General features: G+C 40.9%; 1 long non-coding RNA gene across 1 annotated transcript in view; it reads right to left on the bottom strand.

The window, feature by feature from the left end:
* LOC141008090 (uncharacterized) overlaps positions 1-20,848 on the bottom strand; it is a 63,785-nt gene extending 42,937 nt beyond the window's left edge. Inside the window, exon 1 of the long non-coding RNA XR_012180054.1 lies at positions 20,705-20,848. This is a non-coding gene — a long non-coding RNA (uncharacterized lncRNA). The remainder of the gene's footprint in view (positions 1-20,704) is intronic.
* Positions 20,849-24,001: the final 3,153 nt, after the last annotated feature.

Here is a 24,001-nt window from a genome sequence, read left to right on the forward strand (position 1 = left end):
GAAACTGTGTTGTCCTTTATGGTCAGTTGGTTTATTCAGTTTATTCAGTCATCAAAACAAAGAGTTTGTTGATTTAGTTTGTTTACGCATAAAAAAACAATGAAGATCTTTCTCTTTTGATTCAAATTTCTCGCCCAAAACTACATAATGCTCCTTTAATCTTAAAAATGAAAAACAAAGGATTTTATGAACTGGAAACCTTCACGTTTGTACGTTGAATTTTTTTGTGCAACACACACACTCACACTCACACTCACACTCACACTCACACTCACACTCACACTCACACTCACACTCACACTCACACTCGCTCACACTCGCTCACACTCAGCAACAGGCGGATACTGAACACTGCATTATAAACACCTTCATGAACTCTGAACCTCTCTATCACTCTGTCTGCCTCTCCAGTGACTGAGAGAGGACTCAGTGTGTCACTTACACAAACGAACCCCGCCTCCTCCCTTTCCCTTAATTAAATGAAGCCGGCCGAGTTATTCTTAGATGAAAATGTTCCCTCTGTGGCTTTATGTGTTTGATCTTCCAGGAACATCTCAAACAGGTTTAGAGGTTCGGTGTCTGTAAATGACATCTGCAGAAATTTAACAAGCGACATCTGCAGAGATTTAACCAGCGACGTTTCTGTTACGGGACAGACTTTGGCTCTGTAAGTCTGTAGGATTGGGAGGACCGACAGTGGAGCAAAGCAGGGACATGAGGGGAGAGAAGGCTAAGGACGGAAGAAGCAACATGCACAGAGGCGGTGACTGAACCCCACTGAGGGAGATGTGAGGGGACGTGTCCCAATCTCCTCTCATTCAGAGGTGACAGTCCATCTGTCACCACCGTGGAAGTCCGCAGGGGGATCAATGTCTGCTGAGGTGGCCAAACCAAAAGCTATCTGCATCCCCATTAGTATTCCTCCGCGGTGGGGCCCCGGGCCGTCTACTGCATCGGCCTCCTAGCGCAACTGGCAGCACAGGTGCCACGTCGATAGATTGATAAGACAAGCCAGACACGGCCCTGGAAAGCCCGCGACTGGACGAGTGATTTAACCCCCTCTGGGATAAACTTTTAAGATCTCACGCTGGCAGCGGGCGAGCACTTTCATATACACACAGCGCATGCATATGCACAAGGGGACACACACGAGTAGACACACACATATACACACACGTGAGCACACGTATGCGGCCCACACCGAGAGCAGATATGGACATCTTACAAGGATGAATGGCCAGCCCTCGAAGGACGGCAGGACAGCATAATAAAAGCCAGACGAGGCATTAATCCTCCTTGTGGGGTTCGCTGATGTTTGCAGCATTATGGCAGGCCACTAACATTTTTCACGTCTCTGCTGTGTGAGTGGGGGGGGAGGTGGAATTAGAGAGCCACCAGTAAGTGTACTGCTAAATCACAACTATGTGCTTGGCATGTTGTGTCATCATTATAAGGCGGCAGCTCAGAGGTAGTGGGTGTTTCTATGAGAATAACACAGGTAATGTGCATGCAGCCCATTTGTTTAAAGGAATAATACATCTTTTTCATATCTGTCCTTTAAACAGATGCTACAGCCAGGAGCCAGTTAGCTTCAGTTAGAATAAAGACTGGGAACACAGGGAAACAGCTCATATTTAAGAGAAGAGTTCACCATTGTGATGTTGTTTGTCCCCTCCAGATTAAACAAACGAGACATAATGTTTTATTCAGTGAGCTTTGGATGTGCTGGTGGTAGATTCTGTTACCTTTGGACGGAGCAGGGCTAGCTAGATTTCACGTTTCCAGTATTTATTCGAAGCTAACCCAGTCGTTTCCTAGCTCTAGCATCATCATTCATTGACAAATATTTCAACATTCTGGTAAATGCACCCATACACTGACTTGCCAAGAGTTTGCAGTAAAGATTGAAACCACTCAAGTGTGTATATGCTAAATATGAAGCCAGGAGATGGTTGGATAAGCTTAGCTTAGCATAAAGACTTGAAGCAGGGGAGAAACAGTGAACCTGTAAGGAACTCTCACTATTGAACATATCTTGTTTTTTTCAGTGAATTCAAAACCAACTTTTAAATCTAAGAGTAGAAGTAAACTGGAAACAAAACCAGTCATTTGCCAACCGCCAATAAACCTTTAAGGTGCAACATGTAAGATATTTTGTTGAAAAAAGTAACAAAAAATATCCACAGACTTCTGTGTGTTATGTGGAAGAGCTATTTACTGAAGTTAGCATGCTTTCCAGCTTGTCCTGGCCAGTCTTGGTCCAAGAAAAGAAAAGAAAGATGAAGATTAGGGATACTTTATTTTTAATAATGCCATTTTTTAACCAACCTTTTTCTAATAAAACTTCAAAATGTGTAAATAAATTTGTTGGAAAAATGGCAATAATCCTGACCAGAAAGATATTACTAGCCATTTACTCATTTATAACAAACAAACATCCGATGGAGACAAGAAGAGTAACTAAAAACTAACCTTTGTGACTTAAACAGGGCCACGGGGCACAACGATACCTCACTGCAATTTTTTATTTGATTTTCTGGGCCAAGTCTGTCAGGCCGGTTAATAAAAAAAAACAAGTGAGCACTCCATTTTATGAGTGCAGATGACCTTTACAGAGCTCGGGCTGCACTGACGGGATTTCAAGCCACCAATTAGCACTCTGGTTTCTGCTCTGGTGCGATCCCAGGTCTCAGAGAGAGACACGCATCCCATCAACAGCATTAGCATATAAAGCAGAAGGCAGGGCGCATAACGCGTACGACTCGGTCAACAACAAATGGATACAAAAAGGGGCTCATGGAGTAGAGGTCACATTGGATCACACTGTGTGGCAATGCGGTGGCTTCGAGCTATATGTGTGGGAAAAATGTATTTTATGCAGTTTAGCTTTGACATTAAAGGGGCACTCTGTTGTTGTTATGTACTCATATTTACAACATTAATGAGGTTATAATACAAACTCAGAAATATTTATTTTTTCCACAACTGAATAAACAAGCTGTTCTCCGAGGAAAACACTGTTTGAAGCTAGAAAGGTGGCAGGGTCCGCCACATATAAACAAAGTAAAAAAATGAGAGCGTTTGTTTATTTAGGCATTAAAACAACAGAAAAAACAACAGTCTATGAAGATCTTTCTCTCCTGATTAAATATTCATCCCCAAAACTACATATTGCACCTTTAAAGTAAAATAATAATAATATACAAATCGGTGTTTTAAAATGCTGATAACTAAGGACTGTATAAAAAAAGGTCACAAGTAGGTCTTCGAGCCAGATTCTCTCCATCCATGAAAAATGACACCAACAAATGCACACATGCACTTCGAAGATTATGCCCCAGTAAGCACACTAACAATGTGGTCAAGGGCAAGCATAATAATGAATTGATTGTCCTCTGAGAGTGTCATAATGAATGTGAATCAGACTATGCAGTGTGCTTTTAACAATCAATAAGGCTATGAATTGCCACCGCCGTCCAGGTGATTGATTATATTCATTTCTATTTAAGCATAATGCAGGGTGAGATCAATTATGAATATCTTCTATCGTCCCATAAATTAAACAAACATCGAAGCTAAAATCAAGGCATAAAAAACATGGACTCTCCACTGTTTATTGGAGAGCGATAGAGAGAGAGGGGGAGAAAAAAAAAAGTCTATTCTGAAAATTAATTTCCAAAGAGTTGTCAATATTCCTGAAGTGTGGCACATGCAGCGCCCAGCTATGGTGCTGCATTAAGCTTTCATGAAAGTGAAAGTTAATTAGATATGATGACTGAACTCCCGGGATCGTAATTAGCCGAACTGCGTGACTGCTCTCCTGTAATTAAATGTCATTTTCCCTCAGTTCAGTGAGCCTGAAAAAAAAACGAGGCGAAGGAGAGGAAGAAGAGCACCGCGGCAGAAAATGTCAGTTACAACAAATTCACCTATGCCCTGTGGTCTGATCCCGGACGTTTTGCGGGCGAGTCGGGATGCCAAAAAGTGGGTTTAAGCTAGTAGTTCTCACTAAACTAATAAAAATGAGCCTCGGTCTCACACCGAGCTGGTTTCATAGCTCTCTCTGGCATTTGGATTGTGTTTTTGGGGGGTTGGACTGTGGACACACGGAGGTCGCAATTGAGTGAAACACTCAGGGTTAAGGTGAGAATGAAATGTCAGATTGCGTCTACGGTGCCGTCTTGGCAGGTGTCATATGTGGATAACCCCGGGATAAGAGAAAATAGAGAGCAGAGAGGAGAGAGGGAAGGGAGTCGGTCCAACAGAGTGCACGGCGGGTCTCGTTGTCATGTGCTGGAGGAGAGGAGTCAAAGCTGCAGGAACCAAACTATTGACTGACACCAGAGGACACACTGTAAGGACGACCGTGACAACAACAGCAACCACAACCCCTGCTGAAGAGTCCGCTGCCATCGAGTACAATGCCGCACCCTTTCTCACAAGTCTGTTTTTGTAGCCCTATCTTTAGAGGTGAATTATGTCTTTTCAAGATGCTGCAAAGAAAAGTTTCCCCTGATAAGAATGCTAACGTGTCACTTTAAAGAGACACGTTTTGGCATGTTTTTCAATCCTGTGACCTTCTAACCTTTGGAAATCATACGACAAAGTAGAGTATATATCAATCTAGCGCCAGGGTTAGGTAGTAACAGGTTACATTACATCTTAATGATTATAGTTATATTTTTTAGGATTACTTGATTAGATTTTTCAATTACTTCCTAAAAGATAGAAGTTTTAAAATGATGAAACTCATGAAAAGTACAGGGTTCTGCAGACAAGTGCTCCATTTTGTGGCGAACGTACTTATTATTATTATATATTTCAGGACTTTGTCAGCAACACCACCTTTGACATTTGAGTTTCATTCGTTCGGGCATTCATATTTGGTTTATTTTGCTCATTTCAGTGTATAATTCCCAAAACAATTGCGACAAGCAAGACAAACAATACACAAAACAGGAGCAGGAAGAAGAAAAACACATTGCACACTTGCCCCCTTCTTAATTATAACATAAGATACTATAGATACAGATGGCCATGACTTTTTTGTTCACCACTTTTAAGTTAGTTTAATAATACATACTTAGATATGAGTCATCTGTCCCATTATTTCTTTTAGATATGAGAATAAATGTAAGAAAACATATACATTATCTTAAATTGACATATTTGAGCAGCTTTTCTGCTCTTTGTTTTGTTTTTTAACAATGATTTATGGACAATGAAGCTTTAATTCCTTTTTATTTACATTGAAAATGGGAGATGAACATTTGGAGTGATTGCCCCTCTTGTGTTAGAAAACAAGTCCTCCATGTTGTATGTGATTAAAAAAAACAAAAAAAAAACAGCACGAACAAAAACCTGTACAAAAGGAACAGCATCCAACATGTTGTATAAAACACACAGTAGTTTGTGTTAGTACTGTTCTGTTAGGTTAATCTGATTTGACCATGCAAAATGCATTTCATGTGCATTGAAAATGAGAAAAAACAATATTTGTGGGACTCAAATTTGTGTGACTGCATCCATTTTTTTTTGTATAAGGTGCAATAATGTCAACGTTTTATTTTGAAGTGACTTAAAAGTTTTTCAAAAGTATTCAGGTTGGATTACAGTTTTTGTAATACAAGGGATTTTGTAGAAAAAATTGCCATAAAATTTGTTTCCAGAAACTTTCTACATTACGATACATTAAGATTTATTATTTTGCCAAATACTACACAGTAGTTGTTTGAGTTTTCAAATTACTTGATGTTTAACAAAACCTATTAGAACAATGAAGAGGAAAATTGGCCATGGGACTTTTTCAGATCAGTATTTAAACTTCATAGGCATTTGTCAAGCCCTGTAAATTAGAGACATGTTATCTGTGCTTTTGTATGGATAATAATATACTAATCAGACATTCTAAGCTAAATGCATAGCAACATGTATACAAACAATAATGACAAAGCAATTTTGAGGGTGTAGACACAAAGACTGTTTGCAGAAAAATCAGCCAGCTGTACTGCAACAACAATATGATCCCCCTCTGGCTTCCCACCCATGCAAATTATTCAATTGAATGGCGCCCGTCTAGGTTAAGTGCTTCTTCCCCCGCACAGACCTGGCTCTCCAGTCTGGGTGTTATCTTAACTGACTTATTTGAGATCAGTTGGCACAAACTTGTACCTCAAATGAACATTTCAATATAATAATGCAATTTTCTCCTGTATGTCTATTTCTGAATACGTCGGGTATTTCTCTGAGGACGCATTCATGATCGCACGCATGAATGCATGGACGGTGGATGTCATTGATAGGAACACCCACAGGCTACGTTCTGTGTAACAATTACTCATTTTACTGTCTCTATATAGCGCACTCTCTCTGATGAGATATCACTGACACTGGAAGAGACAGTGTGAGCGGGGGAACCTAATTACGTCTGCCCGATGGACAGAAAATGATCACTGTGACTGTAATAAGGCTGTAACGTGTTTGCCTGAAAAAACCACCCGGGGTTCCCCGCAGCGTTTTGAATTAGAAAAACGTCGGGTTAAAACCCCACCTGTGTCTCTGACTCAATCACTAATGTGGAGTCACTTCACTCACCATCCCTGCTATGATCACACTTGTCCAATTATATGCATCAGTCACGGGCATAAGACCCCCAGACATGCTCCAACTCCACTTTAGAGCACTCGTTTCCCTTTGATGAAGTTTTGTCCGCTTAAACAGCTCTTTAGTCAGCTATCGGTCCAACTTGAGGACAAATGGAGACCTCCAATCAGCAAGTCTCTACAAAGTCTATCAGCAGCCTGATGTGGAGTTGTTCAAATAGGTGCAAAACTCAACGTATAAGCACAAGAATTTTACATAATTGAGCACTACCCATTTCACCATGAAATAGTCCAGGATGAATGAAGGTGTAAGTCATTTCCTTTATGATAGATACATTGTAAGAGAGGAGCCATCTCATACAACCTAGGTGAGGTACACATTGTGTTTGTTGGTGGGATCCATCTGGTTCTAGTACTTTAATTTTGTAATTCTTAAGATTTTCAGGAGATCAAGTACAAATTGGTCTGCATTTTTCCCACATATAAAAAAAAAACAAAAAAAAAAAAAAAAAAAATCATGATTAGGGTTTCAGTGAGTACACTGTTACAATTTATGTACATACATTACGCAGATAACTTACGATATGTTATGTACATGACCTAAGTAAACTACGTTACTATGTTAGGTTAACTCACAGCTGACTTTTGGTTTCACATGGGACATTAACAGCGTTCTCCCAGGTAAAATTAGGTTTGGGCGATGTCTAATGAATTGGCATATGATTGTGTCGACAGTAAAAATATTGCGATGGATGATGGCATTGTCGTTGGAGGAGGAACCACTGTAGATCATCTCTCACACAAGCTCCCAGGAAGAGCGCCACACACACTCTATGGGCCACACAACACAGATGATCTGTGTTGTGTGGCCCCTTTTTGGCTTCAAGCGCCACTTTCATAGGAATGAACGGGGCGCCATCTCCAACACCCGATCCAGGTTTCTTAAAATGTCCATGCTCTCACATCCCTGCCAGGCAACATCAGACATACATCCCAATGCTGGGTCTTTGTCTCCACATGTCTGTAACTTAGCTGTGTTCAACCTTAGAAGCATGATACAAAGTTGGCCAGCCAGCTATGCTGAGGAAGAAAAAAAAAAAAACTACCACCAATAAAACCAGGCGTCTTGGGTTTGCCTAACTGAGAATGGAGACGTAACTTACGGTGAATGGGCCCAACCCCAGTGAAAATCATGTTTTTGTTGACAATTCCTTTGACCCAGTCATCCTCATTTGTATGCAGACTTTGTTGCTCTTTATACTACGTCGCCTGACTTCCTCGTACTACGGCCAAGAGTGGTTGCCACCAAACAACAAATGTAAATAGTAAGCTGCTTGTGCGGTCGATCTATGTGGCCGTTTTTCTGATGAGAATGAGCTGATAAGTGAGGCATAAACTGAATCCAATGTTAAGATCTGTACTTTTACGTGACTGAGATAAGCCTCACTGGTTACTGTTCATTTTTAAGATATCATGTCACAGCTGTATGACGTTTTGACTTTTACTGTGAAGCAGTCACAGGAAATGTATTTCTCACTGGGGTTGGAAACCGTTCATCAAAATGTGCCTACGAAACAAGAAAGAGGTAATTTTCAGCATTTTCCTGACAGTGGATCAGTTTTGAATATTGCAGGGGGTAATGAAACAAGAAGGAGCAGCCACAGTGAGCTGGAAGATGAAGAGCTGCTGCACACCTACAGCTCCTCAGCAACTGTACTGAGCCCTGCCCTCTTATATTGGAAAAAGACCAATTATTGATTTCTTTTTCTATTAAAAGAATGTTTGTTTGGCTTCACTGCAGATTTGCATTCGCTCTTCAGTTCTGACAAAGTAGCTGCCAGAGGAGCGTTGGCTGACGTACCAAATGGCGCTCGCAGTTACCCCCTGTGAACGCAGGTGAATTTAATTAAGAGTAGCATTACAAGAATTGAAGAAGATGAAATCAAAAAACCCCAGCAGCCCCCCAGTGAAATGGGGGAGATCCTTTGAGCTACAGTGGAGATATTAAGGATTCATCATCTGAATATTATTCCAGGAGGAGTCTTTTATGGCTGCTTTAAATTGGCTGATTTTATGACTGCAGCAGTCTATGTAATATAATCACATTAAACTCCCTTAAAGGATCCTCCTAAATTCTCCTTATGCTCACCTGATCCCTTATCACCATAGACCTGACGTGAAAAAACAAACCGCTGTGATTTTTTCCGACTAAATCCTTCCCGTCGCCGGGGACAGCGGCGGCGTGCCAACCAGTTTTCACAAACTGTCATCGCAACAACTCAATATAGTCGACACGAAGTCCTACCGTACAACAGTTGTCTGTTTTGACCTTTTCCTCCTCGCCACAGCTTTTCGATGGCAGCATCTGTCCTCCAGCTATACTGCAGCTTTACATCCTGCCTGCCTATCTGACTGCCCGAGGGCACTTAAGGTGTCTACTGCTAATTCCACCTGAGCCCTTAATTACCTCATTAATTTAGGCTGACAGGGTAGGTTAAAACCCCTCTGTGATCCCCAGGCTCCGTACACGGACATTAGCCACTGAACGCGAGGCCGTAACCCCGGTCCCCTTTTTGAGACCCTTAAGTGTTTAACAAGGTTTATAACTAATCCACAACTTTATCTTTATGGATCTTTGCCTGATTTTTTTCCCTTCAAAAAGCAGTTTAATTGGCTTACAGTTGAACTAACATCACGTAAGTGCTTGGCGACGGCGGAGAGTCGTGTGTGAAAGTGGGTTTTAGGCACATTACGCCCAACGTGGCAGCTAAGCCAGGATAGCCCCCCTTATGAAACCATCAGTTGAGGATTTCCACTGTGGCTTTAGCTAAGCCATCTCCCATCCGGATCTATTCTATAAAGACGGTCACTGAAGGAAATACAATGGCTTGAAGCCTCCTGGAGATCCTATCTAGACAGAGGAGTAATAAGGAGAGGGGCTGAGAGGAGGGTTATATTGGTCTAGGCTGGATGGCATAGAGGAGAAAGGAGGGCCATCACACGTGTCCAGCCTTGACTGAAGACGGTATTAAAGAGGGAGGGTGGGGGGGGGCAGAGACAGACAGACAGAGATACAGAACAGACACAGAGGAAGCGATAGTGAAGGAGAGCAGGAGAGGGTGAATGAAGCAATGGTGGAGAGGAAGATTGATGGCTGACGAGCTCCCGCTAGGTGATTTTTTTTTTTTTTTTCCATCTCTCCAGACGAAGCCGGCGTCCAGGAGCCTCCGCTTCTGCCACAGAGGAGAGGAATGGCCAGATGGCGACGGAGGAGAAGACGGCGATAAAATCAGAAGTGTTGAGGAGATAGAAAAAGGAATAGGGAGATGGTTTGCGATAATGGCGAAGATTAAGCAAGAGCGAGGAGATGGTTGAATGGAGAGTTGAAGGGGAAAATTGGGTTTGAAAAAGTATGATAGAAGTATGAATGAAATAAAAAGAATGGGTTTATAATTAAGGTTTGTTTAAAGTAGAATTGTCACTCGCTGCTCCTCTGTTTTCCTTTACACACAGACACTGAAATGCATTGAAATTCATTCATCAACAGCTGGGGCTCTCGGCCACATGTGCAGGAGAGAGCAGCAAACTGGGCTAAATGGCATAACTCCATTTAATATGTAAAGCAGTCATTTGTATGCTTTGTCATATTTGTGGCATTTATGTGTAAATTGATGTCTTGATTAAACTACAAGAAAAGAACAATGAATGTGACAGTTTCATTGTTGAAACTGACATAATATTCAGTCAGAGTATCACTGAATGCACTCAGAAGTTAATCTATTAATTGATCAGTTTTGACATAATTACATAAGCTCTGCTCTGACTGTAAAAAAATGGCCTAGATTTCTGTACTGAAAATGGCTTTGAGATCTGCACATTAACAAGATGCATTAAACACTTATTGAAGAGTTTAAAGTAATGTTTATGAAATCAAACCCCGTTTTTTAAAACTATTTGTTGTCAACGTTTTACCGCAATAACCTTTTAATGTATCTCCTGTATATTCAGTAATTACCTCACTATATAGTTGTGGTCATTAGTCGTGGCGGAGTCCGCCATTCCAATGTTGGATTTAAATTGCCTACCTAAGCCAGTGGGATTCACTGGAAATCAACCATAGTCACACAGCAGCCATTTTCCTCTGACATCAGGCTCAGGGTGGGAAGCTAAACTGCGGTGCTGCTGTCTTCCACATTACAAGCCGTAAAACAAATCGTTGTCATTTCACTGCTTCCAGATTGATCAGCAACTGAAAAGTCAATGGATAGTGAAAATCTGGAGGGATATCAGGCTATTCTTCAAGGTAAAACAGCATATTTGACGACCCATTAGCTTCTGTTAGACAGCTGCTAACGTTAGCATTCAACATAACCTAACATTACTGTTTGATAGTGTTACACGACACGAAAGGAAAGGCATAAATACGTTTCAAAATATCAAACCATATCTTGAACACATTTATTTAAGCCTTGAAGTGAAACACTGGCTGGTATCAAATGGTAATGTTAGCTAGGAAGTGGCTGCATGCTAACACTAGCTAATAACCTCAAAATATGGCGCAATTTCCCTCCAGATTTTCATAAACAATAACTTTTCAGTTGCCACTCAACCGGTAACATTCACATTCACAACATTTATACAACCTGACAACATTTATACGAGGAAAATGGGCGCCTTGTGAATAGAGTCAATGATGCAGCGTAAAATACAATGTAATTTAATCTCATTTATATCAGCCTCGCTGTTCGCTGCACTGCTGAATCGGACACGTGTTTATTTTTGCACATGAAAAAGAAATGCACAAGTTCTCGCACCCAAATACTGTATACATACAGTATATATATATATATATATTAGTACTGTATATGAACACATACATACCTAAACATGCAAGCACACTTCTCCCTCACTGTCTCCTGATGAAATTGTTTCTGCACTGAAAGATGTTTAAGATGCATGAAAGCACACTATAAGTTGAACAACAGCTATAATATAGATACACTATATAGGGTGACTATAAGTGCAACACAACTGAAGTTCGCCACAACTGCAGTGTTTTCCTCACACGTTCCCATGACCCCGGGCTACAAAGGCTGCAGCGTGGATCAGCAAAGTCAATGCACCATAAACCTTCTATGATGTATGATGCCAGGCCTTTATTTTGTTCAGCTCCAGTGTGCTTTTGTACAAAATGAGCGCTATATTTCTCGCACAAAGAACTGGATATGGATTTCATTCTCTCAAGTCATGTCAGATCATTTGACTTTGGTGGAGAGTTCATTGATTTGCAAGAATTGAGATTTGCCACTTGAGTGACTCTGTCGATTCCTTTGATCGTGCATCGTTTAAAATATATCCATTAAAGAGAAAGATGAAACAAAGCATGTCCTTTAATAGGCATGCTAAAGGGGAAAATGTGACCACGTCTTGGCACTACTTGAATAACTCTGCAGATACCAAACTTAAACATTAAAACTTGTAACACATTTAAAGGACACTCTCCTCAGACAAAGCATCAGAAACTTGTTACCAAACACTACATTAGCTACAGTTTTACAATAACTTGTGCAAACATGACCCCAAAACTTTGTTTCAGAAACGCTCTCAACACAGAACACCTCGAGGCGACAGCAAATGCAATAAATGGAAAAAGATGATAAGAGATATGAAAACTTTTCCTATACCAACTTTGCTAAACTAGGCCGAAGCTAACACCGTGCAATAAATCATACCAATTTCCAACAAATAACTTGATAATAGTCAAGGCTACTGTATAAAAGTAGAGCTGAAGCCCTGTATGTCCTTCCCATACCTGCGGGCTCACTTCCCATCCTTTAAAAACATCGAATAAACTATACTCGCAGTTTACAGGTCCATTAAATCAACTGGGATAGTGGCGGAGAGCGAAGGGGAGAGGTATTACATTTGTGTTATTGGTCAAATATCGCCGGCCTGTGAAGGAAAAAAAGGTGATAACCGGCACGGGCCTGGCAAATGGAGAAAGTGGGGGGTGAGGTGGGGGGTGGGTCGATATGTCACAGCTATGTCCTTTCTGATAAGTGAGTTTTCACTTGCCTTGAAACCCCTCCCCACTGTAATAAGAGTTGACACCTATTTGTGACATATGACTGTATCTCTGATTGCCTGGGGCGTGATAGCATCCCGACGCCCCGCTCAGCTGGCGATGGAGGGATAGCGAGAGTGAGCGATGGAGAAATACAGGGGTTTGTGGCTCAAATGTGCCGGTCACTGCTGTACTATATCTGCGGGAGATATGGAGGCTCAATGTCGGAGGTTGGGGGCAGGAAAATTGGAATGTGTGCAGCCTGTGTGCCGTTTGCTTTTAGATGTGTTTGATGGCATGTAGGAGTAGATGGACGGCTGTATCGATGGATGGCAAATTATTGGCTACCTCAGGGAGTTTGTTTATGCAGGGCGGAGCAGAAAAATGCTTCTGCAGGGCAACTCCCACCAACTGCGTGATCCCCAGGTGTTCCCGAGCCAGCTGTGAGGCATTTGCCCTCCATCACAGCTTTGGTCACCCCTGGGGTTCCTTCACAGGTGGTCATGCCCATTACACCTCCACTGGGAGACACACTTAGGACCGCATGACTGAACCACCTCTACTGGGGTCTCACCATATTGTGAGTTTAAAGCGGTACTATGTAGTTTTGGAGAAACTCAGAATTTTAATATTTACAATATTAAAAAGGAGGTAATAAAACAAACTCAGTACTTATTTTCCCATTAACTGAATAAACAACCTGTTCTCAGAGGAAAATAAGGTCCCCAGAACACTGTTTGAAGCTAGAAAAGGTGGCAGGGTCCGCCACATATAAACAAAGTAAAACATAATGAAACTGTGTTGTCCTTTAAGGCCAATTTGTTTTATTTAGTTTATTCAGCCGTGAAAACAAATACAGTTTGTTTATTTAGTCCCAAAACTACATAGTGCACTTTTAAAGTTATAATGTATTTATATTGTATGGTAATATGTAGCTACCTCATTATATAGTTGTTTTTATTAGTCGTGGCGGGGTCCGCCATTGCAATGTTGGATTTACAATGCCTACCTAAACCCGTGAGCTTCACAGGAAATGATGCAGCATCCAATGTAATTTAATCTCAATTATATCAGCCGCACTGTTCACTGTACTGCTGACGCAAACACGTTTGTTTTTGAACGTGTAAAGGAAATACACAGGCTCCTACATAAATACTGTGTACAGTATGTAAACATAAAGCATATGCACATGTACAGAAACATTCACGACTGAATCACCTCTACTGGGTTCTCTCCAGATGGACGAGGAGAGGCAGAGCAGACGTTCTTAGATAGTTAGTTCTTAGAGTTACCATTAGGCCCATAAACCTGGACAGAGCAATGGCATAATGGACATAAAAATTGCTTTTTCTAGATTTTGGGAAAGTGTTGCAAACATAAAGTCTTCATGGTTTAAAGATGCATAATAAGACGAGTAATAATTGAGCTTGTTTGCAGTTTGAGGTGTGCTTTCAACAGTTTTACAGTCTGTTTCCAATAAAGCCTAGTGGTTACACCATATTCACTTTTCTTAATACATCCAAAGCAGTGCTTCAATGCACCTGCGCTTTGTTGAAATATTTAAATAGTCCAGGAAAATAATGTATTTCTGCCAAGTTCTTTTCTTATGGTCAGTCACTCTCTCTTTGCTTCTCAACCTTTTCTTCCCCAGTGCCTCACATTCGTTCACCTTCCTAGGTTTTCAGGAAAAAAGCTTTTAGAGTTGAAAGAATGCAAGGGATGTATTTGTGTGGGTGTATTGCTTCGAGTGCCGTCGAGAGGTTGAAATGCAATCCAGGCAGGTCTTTTTCAGTAAAAACGTCCTTGAGTTTGACGGTATATCAGAATAAACACCGAACGGTTTAAAATAACAGCAGAGGTAAAGTTACCACAGTAACCATCATTTTATGCTCTCTCTCCACAATCATAAGGTAATCAGCGGGAATACATCATGACAGCTCTTTTACCACCTTACTCCTTCACTTTGGATATACATCCCCTACTTGATGGAACAAGCCCGTCTTTTAAAAATGAACCCAATTGCTAGCCATTTTACATTCAGCAGTACGCTATTCGAGTGCACTTGAAATCTGCAGGCTGATCAGGCCGTAAAGACATCATGAAAGAACACCACTGGAGAAGCTGGATGTTCTCCATAAAATCAGGAAACAGGACGAGGGACATGGTGCATCCCTGTCAACACACTGACCTTGAACCATTTGACAAATGCCATGTTCGCAGATCTCATACCAAGATAAATGACAGAACCTATATGTGAGCTTTTTTATTACGCGTCTCAACTCTCAGATGAGCCTTTATTACATTACCATCATGCACCACTGGCTGGTACAGGTTTTTAATAGGGTATAGGATGAGAAGTGTGGCTGGCTGATAACAATGCTTATGCACCACACCCTCAAGTTTACAGTCCATCTAACCCGACCCTTTTGCGCATAGTAAAGTATATATATATAAAAAAAAAAGGTAGTGAAAAGTTACATTTTGAAATGCAGTATTTAAGCCTTCAGGAGAAAACATTTGCCATTTATGTGTAGCTGTGCAGCCAACTCACTGTTCACAGAGCAGAGGTTTGACACTGTGTTTCACAGATCAATGGTCTCTCCTCTGCAGTGTCCCTGGCATGATAAAACACACTCAGCTCACTCTGTATGCTCACGGAGTCTGGGCTACATCTAATGTGCCTGGCCAAGAAGGTCACCAAGGTTAGATAAAAACTAATGTACTGTGCTTGTTTTGTTATCAATAAATTGATAGTTGACAGTTATAGATTGTTAAGCACATGTTACGTTTATGTCACACCTATATGTTCCCATGCAAGATACCAATCTATAAAAAAAAAAAAAAAAAAAAAAAAAAAAAAGGCATGATAAAAGCATTTGTATTGTCTCATGGTACTGCACAGAAGATCTGCAAAACCTAGAAGTACCAACTTTAAAAGAATTTTCGGTATACTGTAATATAAAAAGGTTACAAGCCTGTACGCCCACAGCCTTGTCAATTCATCTCAAGTACCCCTTCATCAACACCATCTGTCATGTTCCAAATGCGTTCATTAGAATTGATTTTTGAACAGGATGTTATTTAACATTATTTATGATATAAGAAATCAGTACAATATTTTTCATACAATTGAACTGTCGATGTTTAGGTCGGTTTGGTCGGGTTTGCATTTCACTACAACACTTAAAGTGGCAGAATCTGCTTGTTTCAACCTTTTATCTATTGATTTCATCTGACTATTGCAACCATGTGTCCATTAGCTACTTTTAGCCATTTCAACAATTTATACATTACTTTTTACTAAATCAACCATTTATCCATTAGTTTAAAAGTATTTCAATCATTTATCATCTTTAGGTAACTATTCCAACCATTTATCCATGACTCTTAACCATGTATCCAGTAGCTACTTTTGGCTAACTATTCCAACCATTTATACTTTACGTTTAACTATTTCAACCATTTATACATGACTTTTAGGTAACCATTTCTAATAGTCGTCAATTACTCTTGCTAGCTTTTTGAGAGGTTCATGCTTAAGTTGTCTATTTCAAGAATTAATCCACTACCTTTCACTTTTTCCACCTTTCCAATATTTCTAGCTCACTATGTGAACTTTTCATTAAAGTGCTTAAGCTATTTCAATGATTACTTTTCCTTTTAGACAACCATTTAGACTTCTCTGCTTGGTAAAGAGGTAGTTGACACACACTCAACTGCAACATGTAGATTTTCCAGGTGTTACAACAGACTCAAATGTGGATAAATGTTTTCAACAAATCACATTTTCATCTTTTTAAATGGAGTTGATCTACAACACAATCTTTTCATGTATACGCTGGCAGCTACACAAAGGGCCCCTGGTTTGAAAATCACTGCCTGCCTTAGTATATTGTTATTGGTAGATTCCAAAAGCAGACTGCATTTTTGTTGGTCTACTCAACTTATGGGGTTTGTAAAGATAAATACAGCGGACAAGATTAAAGTACATGAAACCATTCTGTAGTGGAACATTCAGAACCATTTGTCAGGCAGTAAAACCTTTTTGTGTTTCTATAAAATCTTCATGGATTCTTGCTGGAATATCTCGAGCCAGCCAAGAACCCATTTCGTATAATAACTTTATGTCATTCCTTTTCATTAACTTCAAATTCTGATAAAGCTCTAAAATTTTGAGCTAATAACCTTTGCAGCTAACAGAATAAGACTGAATAATGTGAAGTCGTCAGGCTCAGAAGTCGATGCTGCCTCCTGACCTTACAACCTGTAATGAAACGCATCTTTGGCCTGATGTAAAAAAGCATCGCTCCAATTAAATGTGAGTCTTTTATTTTACTTTGAAGAAGAAGTGGCAAGTAAGTTCAGCTGCAGTTTATTCTTTTTCATAGCAGGAAGGTTGGAAAAAGTCCTGATCCTTTTGGGGCACAGGTGGTTTCAGAGGTGTCAGACGCCGACAATCCTCGGCCCCATTTAGGACTTATTTTACAGTCCTGACCTTTTTCAACACCAGACAGTGTGGTGTATATTTTTGTTGTGTTGTTTGTCTCCCTGAGGGTCTGAAATGTGTTGTGGGTGTGTAATTCTGTCTGTAAGAATGATTTCAAAGTTTCCTTCAAAGAAAAACAAGCCCTGTCACCCAGCTGTGTTAGATGTTTTCAGTTCAAAACCACCGTCTCAATTTAGGTTGCTGAAGTGTGCTTCGGTCCACCTTGAGCTATTGTTAATGGCGAGTTAATGACTGTTTGTGGAGCAGTATGAAACCTCTTTGGCAACTGTTCAAAATCGCAGGTTACTGTAATACGTCTCGAGACTGTTGAAATTGTCACGGCCCTGATCGGGATTCATCAAAGGCTTCTCAATTAGGAGACATCTCCGCTGACACCAGAGAGCTTTTCCATCTAATGAAGTACCTCACATTATTGCCCTGCTAGTAAATTATTCAACTAAACTCCTGACGGGGGGTGGATGGGAAGACAGACTGAGAGAAAGAAAAAAATAAAAAATCAAAATGAAAGAAGTCTCCTCATCATTTTCAATTCATCACCTTTCTTCCATATTGCCCCGCAGATCACAGAGAATATTCAGCTAATCAGATTTATGATTTATCCCATTTAAATTCAGTCGACTTTCTCAAACGCTGAGAGATGGTGGGTGGAGGAAGAGACACGGAGAGAGACAGACGGAGAGAGAAGCAATTTATAATCTACAGAAGAAAGACACCTAGTGTGGGTGACCTCTATTTGAATGAATAAAGATTGGCTCTTTATATGTCCCACTATTGTGCCATTTCTAATGAGCATAAATTATTAACAGTTAGTGTCTCAAACTCAAAAATCGCAGGGCAGCGTTCCCCGATAAGTGTTATTATACTCAAAATGTAGGGATTTTAAAAGCTGTGAGTGTCGCACTAATGCAGAGCTATCTTTCTTATGCTATATTTTACCACTTTACTATAGTGTGTAATCATGCCACTTTCCATTATGTTGCTCAGTTTAGATGTCCTCAGTCATGACTGTATAGCCACCAGCGGGGCCGAATGAAAACATTTGTGATTTCGGTGAAACAATCCTTGAAGCTAATTTAATTAGGAAAATAATTAGCAACAGGGTATGCTCTATTTCAACATGTGCCTCATGTAGAGTCAAGTCTATTAAAATATAACAGTAATAATCATAATAATTACAAGAGAAGTAAAAACATTTATGACAATGAAATAAACTGAGGGCACACCTGCTATTAAATGTACATGGCGGCACTTGACTGCCCATTCAATTCATTTCCAATGATAATTACTTTAAACATAATCATATTGAATTAATCAGCTTGTGCCAGCAATTCAATAAAATATCTGCCCACCCATTTTTTAAAGATCTCACGTACCCATCATAATTGGTTAGCCATGGCAGCGTTGATTTATTTGGTTTAATTAGCTCAATAGTTAGTTGAGTAAAAACTACATTTACTACACTTAATTGCAGATTTTATCATTCATTATTAACAGATGACTCAATCATGTACAACTGCCGGTAAAAAAAAGAATGAGTTATTGAAGCGCTGCTCGCTCACCAAGTTTGAAAAATTATTAGTGTGTTTTAAAAAAAGGTGACCTGCATGCACAAGATACAAAACCTGTTCTTCGAAACCTTGCTCCATAGCGTTACTGGTGGTAAAAAAAAACTCAAATGTCAATTTATGGGAAATAGCTGGAATACCCCTTCAACTACATACTACCATTGATGCAGAGTTTACAGACGTAGCCCTACGTCTATAGCCCTAAAGCAAAAGAGCTCATCCAATGGAGGCTGCAGGAGAGACGAGGGTCCTGCGCACAAAATGCACAAGATCTGCAAAGAGGCAAGATTTCTCCAGCAAATGTGAGAGGGTTTAGAGGTGGAGGTTATGCTGAGCCAAAGCAAATTATGCCATAGCCTCAGCAAATAACGGTATTTCCAAAGTCATGGGCCATTCTGTGCAAAATGAAGTGGATTAAGCTAAGTGGTAACCCAGGTGGGATCCTTCAGTGACAAAGCACATAATTTCACATTGCAAAACTTGCACACATTTAAGTGTAAGAGGAGCCAAAAAAACGGAGCTTGATATTTTATATATAAGATGAAGCAACAAGAAGTAAGAAGGTGACCTGGAGGTGTAATACTTGCCAAAAGCACTCAGCAGAGAAGAACTTTGGCAGTAATGACAGCTGACACCATGTAATTTTGGTAAAATGTATGATTACTACACCAAGAGTGCAGACCAAAACCATGAGGGCAGAGCACATGAAGCAGACAGAACACCTTCAGCTGGTGCTGGTGATGTGAAGAGATTGTGCACAAGCTGACGACTGAAGTCTCTGCAGACGCTGCAGAACATCAAAATCCACTCCAGATTTTCTGTCCCTTGGCCGCAGAAGTCTCACAGGAGTTCGATTCACTTCTGTCACACAGATCACAGGCTCATTTCTCTGACCCCGAGGCTTACACCGGCCCAAAGAAAAACTATCCTAGAAGAACTGTTGACTGTTTTTTTTCTCTCTTGGTTCAGTAATCAACAACTGGAGAGCACAATTCACCGAGCTTTAAAAAGGTAAATCGAACATTTGGGCTGGGTTGCACCAACAAGGATTCATTTTTAAACCCTATTAAATTACCGTTTAACTTGCACCAAAGAAAGAAAGAAAGATTCAATTTAAACATTTCTTTAAACCTCAGTGTGGTTTTTACTCTAAAGTTTTGGTCCACAGAATTAAATTTAGCAGGTTTAGACTCCAATATAAATTTGTTCCACTATCAACTTTGAACATACACTTGTTGAGGTTTAACTTATTAAACGGCTGCTTTTTTTGAGCTAGATTAAGCAAAGTTCCTCAAAGAAAGTTATGGGACAATTGACCACTCCTAAGTCCCGCCCATTTTTGCTCTGTGCCCCAATAACAGCTGACCAAGCACAGTACCCGGATGAACCTCAGCCAACTCTGCGGTTTCCTGTTAAACATACAGTGTATGTGAAATTTCGTTCTGTGTTCACTTGTTGCACACTGAATGACAATAAAGTCTGTCTAAGTCTAAGTATGTGCTGGTTTGTCTATGTTGAAAAGAAAAACAAGAAGATGGTTAAAAGATGTTGCTGGGGGAGCTGTGCCTGTACCTCGATACCCTAACCATGTGAAAGGCATTTTGTTTATTCTGTCCCCTAAACCGAAGACAAATTCTGTCTGGTGTAAAGAGACACCATCACCAAGGACACCTACGTTTGTTTAAAGCTAACATTACGATGTAAAGTCACATTATATTGAGGCCAAGATCTTCACTGACACATCACATTGTGTACAATCACTGTAATGGGTTTGGTTAGGACCCAATTGCAGGACACACCGGGAAGAGTTAGCAATGAGTCTTAATTCCCAAGACCAGCAGGCAGGCAGGAAACACAAGAAATATGCAGCTAGCAGGAAATCCAGCTGAGCGAATAGATACTTCAGAGCAGACCCGGTGACCGGGGAGGGAGTAATACTCAGAGTCTTAGGGGAGATGAAACCCACCGGAGTTATAGCTGGAGCCTCCTGTAGCTCAGCTGAAGCAGAAACAGGCAACCGGGAAACTGGCAGGACACCGAAGATCTTTACCAGGGCAGAAACGAGGAGGTCAAGACAAAGCAGGGACGACCCCTGGAAATCCGTCTGAGGAAAAACGCTGCAAAGTCTGTCATGAAGGCAAAGAACAACCTGGCAATGAGTGAGTGAGCCAGAGGAGCCTTTATACTGGCTGATTGCAGATGAGCTGCAGCTGAGAGTCCAGGTGAGGTGAGTCAGGCAATGAGGGGGGTGTGGCTGGCTGGCAGGTAGGAGCAGAGGTGAGATGAGTGGAAAAGTACTGGAGGTGCAGACTGTGACAATCACAAGTTAGGTTGGCTAATGTTAGCAAAATGCTACCTAATGTATAATGGTTTGCTAATGTTACATCAAGAGGAGTTAGAATGTCAGATCACCAATGTCAGCCAGGTTGGTTGCTGACATATTTATTGTTAGCCACATAAGATCAAGGCTTCTCACATATTCTTTAAAACCGAAATGACTTTACCTCATTTTGCTTGCTTTTTGTACTTTTACAGGTCTGCCTCGCTGTGTCTGCATTTGGGCCCTCACCATATTGCAAACCTCGACACAGAGATTAGTTTTCCACTGTGCAACAGAGCTCTGCTTAATTTTTCATTCTGGATTTACCCATTTTAAACCTAGTTGTGTCAAACTCTAATTAGAACTAATCTAAACCCAGTCTAAAAGACACATTATGTGTTTATGGGTCAGGACAACATATTGCAAACATATGAATAAAACCAAATAGGTAAGCAAAGATGCCACATATACACACATTATTTCAGCGTGATGACGAACATGTCATCTGTGCAGGCACTGGTATAAATACACTGGCAGGGATAGTAATAAACTGGATGAACGCCGGTACGTCTGTCTGCAGCATGTCACTGAGAACATGCCAGACTCCCCGTGCACAATAACGGTTAAAACATCCTAAAGCTATAAAGCCACATTTATGTTCAAGGGAGGAAAAACCAATATGATCAGATCACATCCTGTTTTCCACTCTGCCTGCAGCCAATCTGTGACACAATACTTTATTCTCCAGATAAGACACACATTGCACTCGCAGAAACACAACCTATCATTCATGTGATCCAGCGCTCTCTGTAATGAAATGGACGGGCGGTTAACAGGATGTGTCCATGTAACCGTGACATTTACCCTCGACTCATGTGTTCACTTAACACACACAGGAGCCTTTAAAGATCTTGACAGCACAACGGGTACTTAAGTGATGGTGGTTTGACCCCGGCAGGTTATTTGCGCGAGCCTCTCAGTGATTCAAAATACCCTCTGACCCCTGCTTCCTGTCTATCAAATTGCTTGGTTTGCCTGTCAACGAATGACACAAAAAGTCCATAAAAATAAATAATTTTGTTTTTGATATTAACCCAAAATTTTAGCAATATATGAAGCTTTCAAACAAAGATAAGAAAGAGTACATTTTGAGAGTGACACAACATGACAGCAATGTTTTTCCCAGCTCTAAATTGGATTAGCAGAACGTTTTGTGGAAGGAGGAGCAGGCGTGTGGAAATTATTCCTCACTACCAGGAATCTCCCGGGCGACACAAATCACACTGAGAGGCGTAGCTGCCTTCATCGCCGGCCGCCGCGCCAGGATAACTACACTCACACAGGTTGTCCACGCACAGGAAAGACAGACACAGGCGCTGACGCAGACATACCAGTGAGCATGTACACACTCAAATCACACACAAACAACTACATATCAAACTCGAACGCACACCCACACGCTCGCAAAACGCGGCTGGGCTCCGTCACAATGAAAAGGGTGTGAAATGAGTCCAGGGCGTGTTGCGCTGTGGGAAGGCTTTTAACACATGCCTGGACACCGGCGAGCGGTCACGGCCCCTTACTGTGAGACAGTCAACGCCGCTTGCGAGGCTGGTGGAAAACAATTAGCTGCATCATCTCTCACTCAGAACTGAGTCTCACTGGAGCTTCGGTTCTGCAGACGGAGGCTCTGAGCGCAGCAGGGAGCTAAACTTAGGTTATCCTTTCAAATGCTTTGTCTTCAGCTATTCCGAGACCTGTCATCTACCCTGACTGAATATCTCAGCTCCTGCTCGGTGCCCTGTTTTGTCAGCATTGGGGTTGTAAGTGACTAGATAAATAATAATGGCTTCTATTTTAAAACAACTAGAAGGAATAACACATCAGGTTTCCAAAAATGTTTACTCTTTTTCCCATTGGTATCATTTACACCGAGGACGCTGGGGACATACTTTTTTTTAAAATGGCTGATTTTGTCCTCATCGCTTTTTAAAAGCATAATTTGTTAAAAATGTTGTGGGAGAATAGCTGACTGATGAGCACTGGTGCTTAACGGTAGATGTGATATTGGCTCTGTTAGAATGACAAGGTGATATGGCTGTGGATGTCATGCATATGGATGATTGTCGTCATTATTATGCTACTTTTTTCCCACCATAGCTATGTACTCAACCTCATACTGATCCCCCCATTACATTGCCTAAAATCAAATATGCTGAAGGCCATTTAAAAAATGTCTCTTCACCGGAGTCCTCATGCCCCCTTCTCAACACAAAGTGATGCAACTTGCTTTTTCAAAAGAAAATACATTAATGTATATTTCCATCCACTACTGTTGTATGAATACTTGGAATTGGTGGTGCTAAATCTCCAGCCGGTTGTCATTGTAGAAGAAGAAGATGACGTGACCGACAAAATCTCAGTTGAAAACACTGTAGACCACGTGATTCAAGAAAGGTAACAGTTTCATCAACACCCAACACATATATATACATCTTTTTAGATCACAAGGGTTTAAAAAACAAAACCATATTTGAGTCCTGCTACATCTATTTTTAGAAAAAGGATGATGAATTGAGTCTCACGGCGTGGGGAATGAAGCTGCTCAGCAGTCTTGTGGCACGGCAGCAGATACTAATGTATCGTGTGCCAGATGGCAGCAGGGTGAACATGATGTTGTCATCTATTTTCATTCTTTTCAATTGCAGTTTGAGTGAGTCACATGACTCACATAAGTCATGATTATTACAGATGAAGCCTCTAAAAAATTCCTCCGTGACTGGGCCCTAACCGGTCCGTGACGGGTCCGTGAATGGAATGAAATCCACCGCAATGACATAGTGAACGTGGGGCCGAATCGTAACGCCCCTAAGCACCATGTGTGGAAACCAGTTGCAATGGTTTATCTATCCACCAGGAGGAGCAGTGATGTGTTACTTCAGC

The sequence above is a fragment of the Pagrus major genome, chromosome 14 (assembly GCF_040436345.1).
Source record: "Pagrus major chromosome 14, Pma_NU_1.0".
Classification (NCBI taxonomy): Eukaryota; Metazoa; Chordata; class Actinopteri; order Spariformes; family Sparidae; genus Pagrus; species Pagrus major.